Genomic DNA, 9,781 nt, shown 5'->3' with positions numbered 1-9,781 from the left:
CATTGAAGCACGCGCGCAACGGGCGCTGGCCGCGCCCTGCGCCGCCGTTGCTATGCCTGGTCCTGCGTCGGCCCGACTCCCGTGCTTACTATGCCCGCGCGACGCCATGAGTAGTGCTGCTCGCTACACTACTCCGCTCCGGCTGTCGCGACTTTGCTCCGCCCGCGTGACCCCGCCACCACCTCCACCGCTGCAGCTCGCGCGCGCCGTCGCGTGCATTGCCTATACCCCATCAGTCCCACGCCGCTCGGCCACAGCCGGCGCCAGCCGCCACGGCGGCGCCCCATCCCCTGTCCGGAGTCCCCTTCCATGGTGGACTCGGGCGCACGCCCGCAATGCCCCGGCGCGCGTTAACGCACTCCAATAGGTCCCCAGGGGCCTATGACAAGGGGGCCCCACCCCTAGAACGTTTAAAAATAATAATAATAAGATAAAATAATAATAATAAAATTGGTTAATTAATTAATTAACTAATTAATTAACTTAATTTATCATGTTTAGTTAAAATAACTAAACTTAATTAACCTAAATATTTAATTAAACTAACTAGTTTGTTAGTTAGGGCAATGTGTCAATGGCAGATGGGACCCACACGTCAGCTTGACCTAGTCAACACCTCTGTTGACTGATGATGTCATGCTGACGTCATGCCGATGCAGTAATGCCATTTTCAAATTTAATTAATACTAATAATTTATAAATTGATTTAAATCTTTAAAAAATAATATTAAATAATCCGTAACTCGGATGGAAAAACTTTGTATACGAAAGTTGCTCAGAACAACAAGACAAATCCGAATACACATCCCGTTAGTCCACCACGCATCCCTAGCATAGCAAACCTGCAACATTTCACCTCCGGTTCATCTGTCCGAAAACGCGAAACACCGACGATACTTTCCCGGATGTTTCCCCCTTTCGCCGGTATCGCCTACTACCTCGTTAGGGCACACCTAGCACCACTCATTTTCCTGTCTTATATCGTCATGCTTATGTTTGCACTATATTAATTGTTTCTTACACTAGCACCCAGTACGACTACGGAGTTGACGACCCCTCCTTCTTGCCAGAGCAACTAGGCAAGCCCCCCCCCCCCTTGATCACCAGATATCGCATACTCTCCTCTATACTGCTTGCATTAGAGTAGTGTAGCATGTTTCTGCTTTCCGTTAATCCTATTCTGATGCATAGCCTGTCATTGTTCCTACATCTGTTGATACCTTACTTGCAATCCTAAATACTTAGTATAGGATGCTAGTTTATCATCTGTGGCCCTACATTCTTGTCAGTCTGCCTTGCTATACTATCAGGTCGTGGTCACTCGGGAGGTGATCACGGGTTTATACTATACATATATACATGCTATACAGATGGTGACTAAAGTCGTGTCGGCTCGTTGAGTACCCGCGGTTGATTCATGAATTGGGGGATGAAAGGGCATACTTTCCCGACGGCCCTGTGTGTGGATCTTTGTGGTGGAGCGACAGGGCAGTTTGAGGCCACCTAGGAGAGAGGTGGGCCTGGCCCTAGTCGGCGTTCGGGGTTACTTCATAATAACATGCTTAACGAGATCTTGGTATTTTATCTGAGTCTGGCCACTGGCCTATACGCACTAACCAACTACGCGGGAACAGTTATGGGCACTCGACGTTGTGGTATCAGCCGAAGCCTTCTTGACATCAGCGACTGATCGGCGCACGCCGGATTGGACCGTAAGCCTGCACTTGTATTAAGGGGGCTAGTCTACTTCCGGCCGCCCTCGCAATGTGCAGGTGTGCAATGGGCGATGGGCCCAAACCCCTGTGCCATAGGAGTTAGACCGGCGTGCTAACCTCTCTGTTGTGCCTAGGTGGGGCTACAACGTGTTGATCTTCCTAGGCCGTGTGTGACCCAGGAAAGTGTGTCCGGCCAAAGGGTATCGAGCGTGTTGGGAAATGTGGTGCACCCCTGCAGGGAAGTTAATCTATTCGAATAGCCGTGATCTTCGGTAACAGGACGACTTGGAGTTGTACCTTGACCTTATGACAACTAGAACCGGATACTTAATAAAACACATCCATACAAGTTCCAGAGACATCCCGGTGATCGCTTTCCCATAGGGCGACGAGGGAAGGATCGCCGGGTAGGATTATGCTATGCGATGCTACTTGGAGGACTTCAATCTACTCTCTTCTACATGCTGCAAGGCGGAGGCTGCCAGAAGCGTAGTCTTCGATAGGACTAGCTATCCCCCTCTTATTCTGGCATTCTGCAGTTCATTCCACAGATATTGCCTCCTTACACATATACCCATGCATATGTAGTGTAGCTCCTTCCTTGCGAGTACTTTGGATGAGTAATCACGGTTGCTTTGCTCCCTCTTTTCCCCCGTTTTCCTCTTCTTCTCGGATGCCGCAACAAGACGTTGGATCCCAGGAGCCATACGCCACCGACGACAACTCCTACTACACTGGAGGTGCCGACTACTGCGTGCAGGCCGCTGACGACGACCAGGAGTAGTTTAGGAGGATCCTAGGTAGGAGGCATGCGCCTCTTTCGATCTGTATCCCAGTTTGTGCTAGCCTTCTTAAGGCAAGCTTGTTTAACTTATGTCTGTACTCAGATATTGTTGCTTCCGCTAACTCGTCTATGATCGAGCACTTGTATTCGAGCACTCGAGGCCCCTGGCTTGTATTATGATGCTTGTATGACTTATTTTATTTTTAGAGTTGTGTTGTGATATCTTCTCGTGAGTCCCTGATCTTGATCGTACATATTTGCATGTATGATTAGTGTACGATTGAATCGGGCGCGTCACAGGCGGCGGAAAGCGGCGCGGCGGCGGCGGCGCGGGGCTATTGCTGCTGCTGCTGGTGGGAGGCAGCGGCGGTGTGGAGGAGAGGTGGTGGGGCGACGCGCTATTTAAGGATGGGGCTCGACCTCGTCTTGGGGAAGGGGCTGGCCTCGGGAGGCGTGCCCGCCTCGGACTTGGCCGGCGGCACACTGGCGGCAACGGGGCGGACTACCGCGCGGGGATGGTGGCGGCGCTGCTTCCGGGCCGGCTCGGCTGGGCCTTCGGCCCATTCGGGCGAAAATAACTTTTTTTAAAAAATAAATGTCCCCCGAAAGAAAAATCCTAATAAATTATAAAGAAAAATCTAAAAATTCCAGAAATAATTTTCACCGTCCAAACCTAATATTTAGGACAAGATAAACATTTTTCTGGACAAAGATGCAATTTTAAAAAATGCAATATTTTTCTAATTCTAATAAAATTCTAATAAAATCATAATTTGATTTTAAAATTCTTTCTCCAATATTTATCTTTGGTTGAAGAAGTCATATTATCTTCTCTCATGTGTTTTTATTATTGGAAAAAATTAGAGAGAAAAATAATAAAATCAAATTGATCCTTCCCTCAAATTTGAAATAAATTCAAATATGAATTTTGTGAAACCTCCAACTCTCTCCTTGGGTCCTTGAGTTGCTTAAGATCTCTAGGATCTCAACCAAAAGAAAGAATAAATATGATATGCATCTGCTGATCTATGTATAACATCCAAATTGAAAATTAGGACGTTACAGTTTTTCTTATTTGTTTTTCCATTGTTTTATTTTTCTTATTATCTTTATCAAAAAGTCTCCTTTTTTAAAAATGTGTGGAAATTTGAAATTTAGAAAATATTCAAGTTTTCGGGAAATGTTCCGATTCTCATATTTTGTTTGAAATTTCAAAAATTGTTTGTGTTCTTAAAAATCATAACTTTGAAAAACATTCTACAAATTATAAAACTAACACGTTTTTCATAAAATTGTTGGTTCTCCAAGAAAAGGTCTTAGTTTTCAAATAATGTTAAGTATTTCCAAAAGTGTTCATTTTTTCAGAAGAATGTATGAAATTCCAAACATAATTGGGGTTTTAAGAAATTTTAAATTTTAGAATATGTTCAAAAAAAACTTCACATTTATCAATGCTTGTTCGTTTTGCAAAGACATTTTCCAAAAATGAAAAAAATGTTTCTAAAGTGGATTGGCTCAACGCCTACTCTCCCACTCGGTGGTGTCCATTCGTGTCGTCAATGGGTCGGACCAGCCAGGCATGCGCTGTCTGAAGGGGAGGTTGGTAGCGGCAAGGAGGAACTTATAGGGAGTTCCGAGAATTGGGCAGCTCTGCCTAACGAAATTTTCCCTAGCTGGGCAAGTGCGACATTTTCACCATTCTAATAAAGAAAGTTTTGGGGAAATTAATCTATTTAAAAAAATCGACTTAATATTGGAGAAAATTTTGTGTATAGAAAAATGTAAAAAATGCTCAAGTACCTTGATATAAAATGTTCATGTATATGAAAATAAATCATCATCTTATATTTATAAAATGGCCATCCCATAATTAATCTATGTTCATGGAATAAAAGTAAAAAAAATGTATCTATAACTTGTTGATATACTTAAGAACAATTGCTTACATACATTCAAAATCAAGTCCAATGTTAAGCGGATGAGTCTTGTTCTCTTATACCAAGACAGAAATTAATAATTTTATTGATAAGGCATCATATATATAGGAATTATTGATATTATACCAATTATTATCAATGCCTTAAACATAATATTGCCATGCACCAGTTTTTTACTACCCATTCTAAGAGGTCAATTCTACCCCTTGAAAACAATGAGCGATCAATTCTAGAGGGGGCATTAAAGTAACTTACATGCTATGACAAAGCATAAATTTGAGAAAAAAAACTCTAGAAGGAACCATGAATCTTTAGAAGTGAAACTAAAATTGGAAATTCACACAAGCCATAACTCCAAGCATTAATATTTTCTATAACTTCGCACATCAACACGGAGAAGCTTTTCGTATATATATATATGAACCATTCATGGAGCAAGCATTTCACTGTCATACACTCATCAACTCCACTTACAAGAGTACCACCCATTAATAGCCTCTATTCCTTAGTGACGATGACCAAGTTCACGAGGAACAATGTGCAAGGACTTGTGCTACTTTCTTTTCTTCTTGTGGTGTGTTTGACTTGTCTTGGAGGCACATATGGTAATTAACAACTCGATTTTTTGGTGGTATTGATACTGTGGACTTTTATTGTTTATATGATGAGATGATAAGTATATTCTTTATTTTATGTTAATTAGGTGAAATCATAAACAACAAGGGGAGAAACATGATGAGCAAAGTAAGCCATGTAACTAGACCCCCTTGTTATAAAGATGGGCACCAGCTCCCAGGACGGGAATTCTGCTGTCAAATAGATAACTTGTGCTGGCCAGATCTAGGAGAATGCTTCATCAACTGTCCCTGCAAGATTAATTGCACACCAGCAACAACAACACAATAGTTTTTGGGTGGATAAATCTCATCCTTATGGTTCTCAAAATAATTATGCGTTGATGAGATAATAATTTTTGTATGTTTTAGAAATCAACTATGTTATTTTAATATTCAATAAAACTAGCTTGTGGCTTGCTTGCACAATTTTGTGGTTGCATTTGTTACCTACCATTTACATATTAAATATTTATGTTCTATCCATATTTTGATTGTCTCCTCCTAGGTGTACTGATCGTGGAACTATGGTGGACATCAGGACAAAATGTACTTTAATCTCTCTCTCTATCTCTCTCTCGCACGTACTTTTTATTGCATTGGATGGGTGAACAATAATTTCATAACAGGCTGTGAAGCACCAAATATTGTAATTTAAAATATGTTTAATAAGTATTATCAACTTCACACATCAAGTACGATGTATATAGATTTAATATCCATAGGTAAATTGACTATTGATTTCTCAGGTTGAAGAGTGTGGTGTTCTACTTTAACGCTACTTCTTTCACACATAAACCTTAAAGCAAATTGAGTTGGATAAGCTAGGGTTTGTTTAGTGCATGTAGAAGAAGTGAGGGGTGTTGGCGTCCTCTAGCTACAAGTCATATTGACTCTTTCAACAACTGCGTTTTTTAGCGATGGACATATCCATCTAGGACTGTTGGTCTATTTTTTTATTAGGATTCAAACCAGAGTTGAACTGGCCGTGATTTTGATGGAAATCACATGGGCTACAGATCTCATCTTGGCTTTCCTGCAAAATAAGTCTAGATTTCCTAAGCAGTGTTCCAACCCACATGCACCATGGGCTCACAACAGAGTACATGTCATTCTTAGATCAGAGGTCACACGAGTACGTCTGCTCCGCCAGCTAGGCACACACCTTCACTTCTGCCGTGCAGTCCAATGGGCATGTTATGGACATAGACAGCGAGACAATTTTTAAAGGCAGTAATATCAGTTTTGCTTTGATTCCATGCTGGAATGACGAGGCAACAACAAGGAAAGCACATTCTGCGTATTTCATTGTTCCATCACCCATGAATAAAACAAGAGCCTAATGAAGAGTCACTCGGAAGCAATGTTTGTTTTCATGCACAAATTGAGAAGCCACCAAACAATACATGAAACATAAAACTATATTCCACTATTGGTTTAGTAGCAAATAACATAAGCATAGTGCATATGACAGCATGCAACAACTTAAAGTGATCGAATTATCTCTCTGAACTAAAAAGGCAAGATTACACCTCACTGTCTTACACTACAATCAGAAGTATGATATACGGTTATAGATATGCATACACCTCACTATCTTATCACAATATTATACATAAGATTAACCAATGAAATGAGGCTGGGACCTAGTGGGACAGACGTTGGGGCTAAACACTGGTCACTAGGGGTGGTGAACGGAACAGGCAGGGCGTGCTGACCCCTGTGCCATAGGAGTTAGACCGGCATGCTGTCCTCTTTGTTGTGCCTAGGTGGGGCTGCGACGTGTTGATCTTCCGAGGCCGGGCATGACCTAGGAAAGTGTGTCCGGCCAAAGGGGATAAAGCGTGTTGGGAAATGTGGTGCACCCCTGCAGGGAAGTTAATCTATTTGAATAGACGTGATCTTCAATAGGAAGACTGGGAGTTGTACCTTGACGTTATGACAACTAGAACCGGATACTCAATAAAAAACATCCAGACAAGTTCCACAGACATCCCGGTGATTGCTTTCCCACAGTGCAACAAGGGGAGGATCGCCGGGTAGGATTAGGCTATGCGATGATACTTCAATCTACTCTCTTCTAGATGATGCAAGACGGAGGCTGCCAGAAGCGTAGTCGTTGATAGCACTAGCTATCCCCATCTTATTCTGGCATTCTGCAGCTCAGTTCACTGATATTGCCTCCTTACACATATACCCATGCATATGTACTGTAGCTCCTTTCTTGCGAGTACTTTGGATGAGTACTCACAGTTGCTTTGCTCCCTCTTTTCCCCCGTTTTCCTCTTCTTCTCGGATGCTGCAACCAGACGTTGGATCCCAGGAGCCAGATGACATCGGCGGCGATGACTCCTACAACACTGGAGGTGCCTACTATTGCGTGTAGGCCGCTGACGACGACCAGGAGTAGTTTAGGAGGATCCCAGGCAGGAGGCATGCGCCACTTCCGATTCGTATCCCAGTTTGTGCTAGCCTTCTTAAGGCAAGCTTGTTTAACTTATGTTTGTACTCAGATATTGTTGCTTCCACTGACTCGTCTATGATCGAGCACTTGTATTCGAGCACTCGAGGCCCCTGGCTTGTATTATGATGCTTGTATGACTTATTTTATTTTTAGAGTTGTGTTGGGATATCTTCCCGTGAGTCCCTGATCTTGATCGTACACATTTGCGTGTATGATTAGTGTATGATTGAATCGGCGGCGTCACAAGTTGGTATCAGAGCCGACTGCCTGTAGGAATCCCCTTTCCAACTCCTTGGCCGAAGTTGAGTCTAGAAGCCGAAAATTGTTTTACTAACTTGGATGTGTGGCTTACGGGCCCACGTCGCCATTGGGTGGTATTAGGATCTTTTACTCCTCGACCTTTACTCTGGGACACTGATCTCTCCTCTGTTCTGGTTAAATGATTTTAGTAACGCCGACTCTAGGTTCTCGTAACTACTTCCTCCCGGAGATCCCTCACTCCAGATGATTGCTTATTGCATCAGAAGATTCTGAAGATATCCCTTGATATTTTCCCGAGACCCTTGTGCTCATCACTTTTGCAATCCACTGTCACCGATATATCCCTATGGATATCTGTATGCACTTGTCATTCTCTTGATCATTCCTCGCTGCTCTTGTTGTTACATGATGCCTCGAAATATTCGTCGTTGTCCCGAAAATCCTTTGAGTTTACTGTGTTGCAGTTTTATTTCGCGTGAAAACCCTTACGGGTTTTTCCTCACATTTATCAAGGATCCATTCTTCTCAATTGTTCATGTGTCTCACATGATTCTTCGGAATACTTTTCGATCTTTGAAAAATCCTCTGCAGCCTGTTACTCTTGAAACGCTTGCCTGCTTGCATTATGGGTAATTCCATATGACTAGTAGTCCTTGTTAACATCCCTTGTCTTAGTCATTTTGAGCCTATTGATTCAATGTGTGCGTACACACGCAGTCATCATGTTATCCTTTTTAAGATTCTCTTTCCGGCTCAGACGTCATTCCGGACATGAGTTGGTTCTCGGCAATTCAAACCTTTATTGATTGTCCAACTAGGTGTTTTCAACTTATCCATCCTTGATCAGAGCATCTGCTTCTGATCCTTCATTTTGGAAACCATAATTTCTTTCTATTTAAGCATCAGACTGATCAGGTGATTCTTGAATCTGATGCCTCTGCATTCTTTCTTCCTCCGAGTGAGTACCGATACTCACATCAGCTCCGTTGTGGATCGCCCTATCCATTGTTGGATTGTTATCCGACAGTGTCCTTCATATTCAATCACCATGTGAGTTCATTCCCTGATACATAGTGCCTTTGGTAAATTGTATCCTCTACTTGGCCAACCATGCTCTACTTTCGAGCTTGTGTATTTACTTTTGAAACTTGTGGTATAGGTTACTAAGTTGCCCGATGGGTTGAACCGATGCCTTCCCCTAATTCGTGAGAACCCGAAAGTTTTCACAAGTCATACTCTTCCGGTTTTCTACCAGATAAACTTTCAACACTACAGTTATATCAAAGCAAAAGGTGAATGAGATGATATGCATTGAAGAAGTGGGAGTCGACCTTGAACTTTGTGTTCATGCCCATGAAAATGATGTAGACCGTCTGAGAAACTTCTTGCAAAATGATTATCCAGTTGTATGATTCTTTCGGTATTCTTGAAATTGATTCCTTACAGTTATGGTTCCGACCATGTTGTCCTGATATGATATATCTGATGGGAATTCATTCCAGTGCCTCGTCTATTTTTGGCAAGGTTGAAGTATCTAATGTCATAGGTCAATGACCCGGTTCTACTTCTATCTTGTTCTACCTTCGAGTATTAGCCCCTGGTATCTCGGAGATGTCTTGCCATTGCACCACATCTTACTATCTTTGTTGAAGTAATGTCTTTCCTTGTCGTAATCACTCTATGGGTTCTGGGTTGTTGTCAACCGAGGACACCGACTAGTGAATTTATTCCGCACTACAAATCAAATACCCCTAGTATTTTTACTAGGAAATTCTGTACTAAATCTGGTCATTCCTAGACTATCGGTTGCATCCAGGTCTTGCTACCTTTGACGGTGCTACCTCGTCATTCTCTGGTGCACGAATCTTCAGTGTGTGAGCACGACTTACGTCGAGCTTTCAACATCATGTTGCTTGTCTTGAAAGGCAATTTGGTCCCGAGCTTGCATCTTATATATTGATCCTATAACTTGCCACTTCGTCATTCCCTCGCTTGTTGCCGTTGTT

At 42.6% G+C, this 9,781-nt stretch overlaps 1 long non-coding RNA gene across 1 annotated transcript; it reads left to right on the top strand.

The window, feature by feature from the left end:
• Positions 1-4,892: 4,892 nt before the first annotated feature.
• Positions 4,893-5,479, top strand: LOC119304990. Its single transcript, XR_005148507.1, has 2 exons — positions 4,893-5,041; positions 5,140-5,479. It is a non-coding gene; the product is annotated as an uncharacterized LOC119304990 (long non-coding RNA).
• The last annotated feature ends 4,302 nt before the right edge of the window (positions 5,480-9,781 follow it).

This window comes from Triticum dicoccoides, chromosome 5B (genome assembly GCF_002162155.2).
Source record: "Triticum dicoccoides isolate Atlit2015 ecotype Zavitan chromosome 5B, WEW_v2.0, whole genome shotgun sequence".
Lineage (NCBI taxonomy): Eukaryota > Viridiplantae > Streptophyta > Magnoliopsida > Poales > Poaceae > Triticum > Triticum dicoccoides.
The sequence above is the reverse complement of the archived record's forward strand: the minus strand, read 5'-3'. Positions and strand labels throughout refer to the sequence as shown.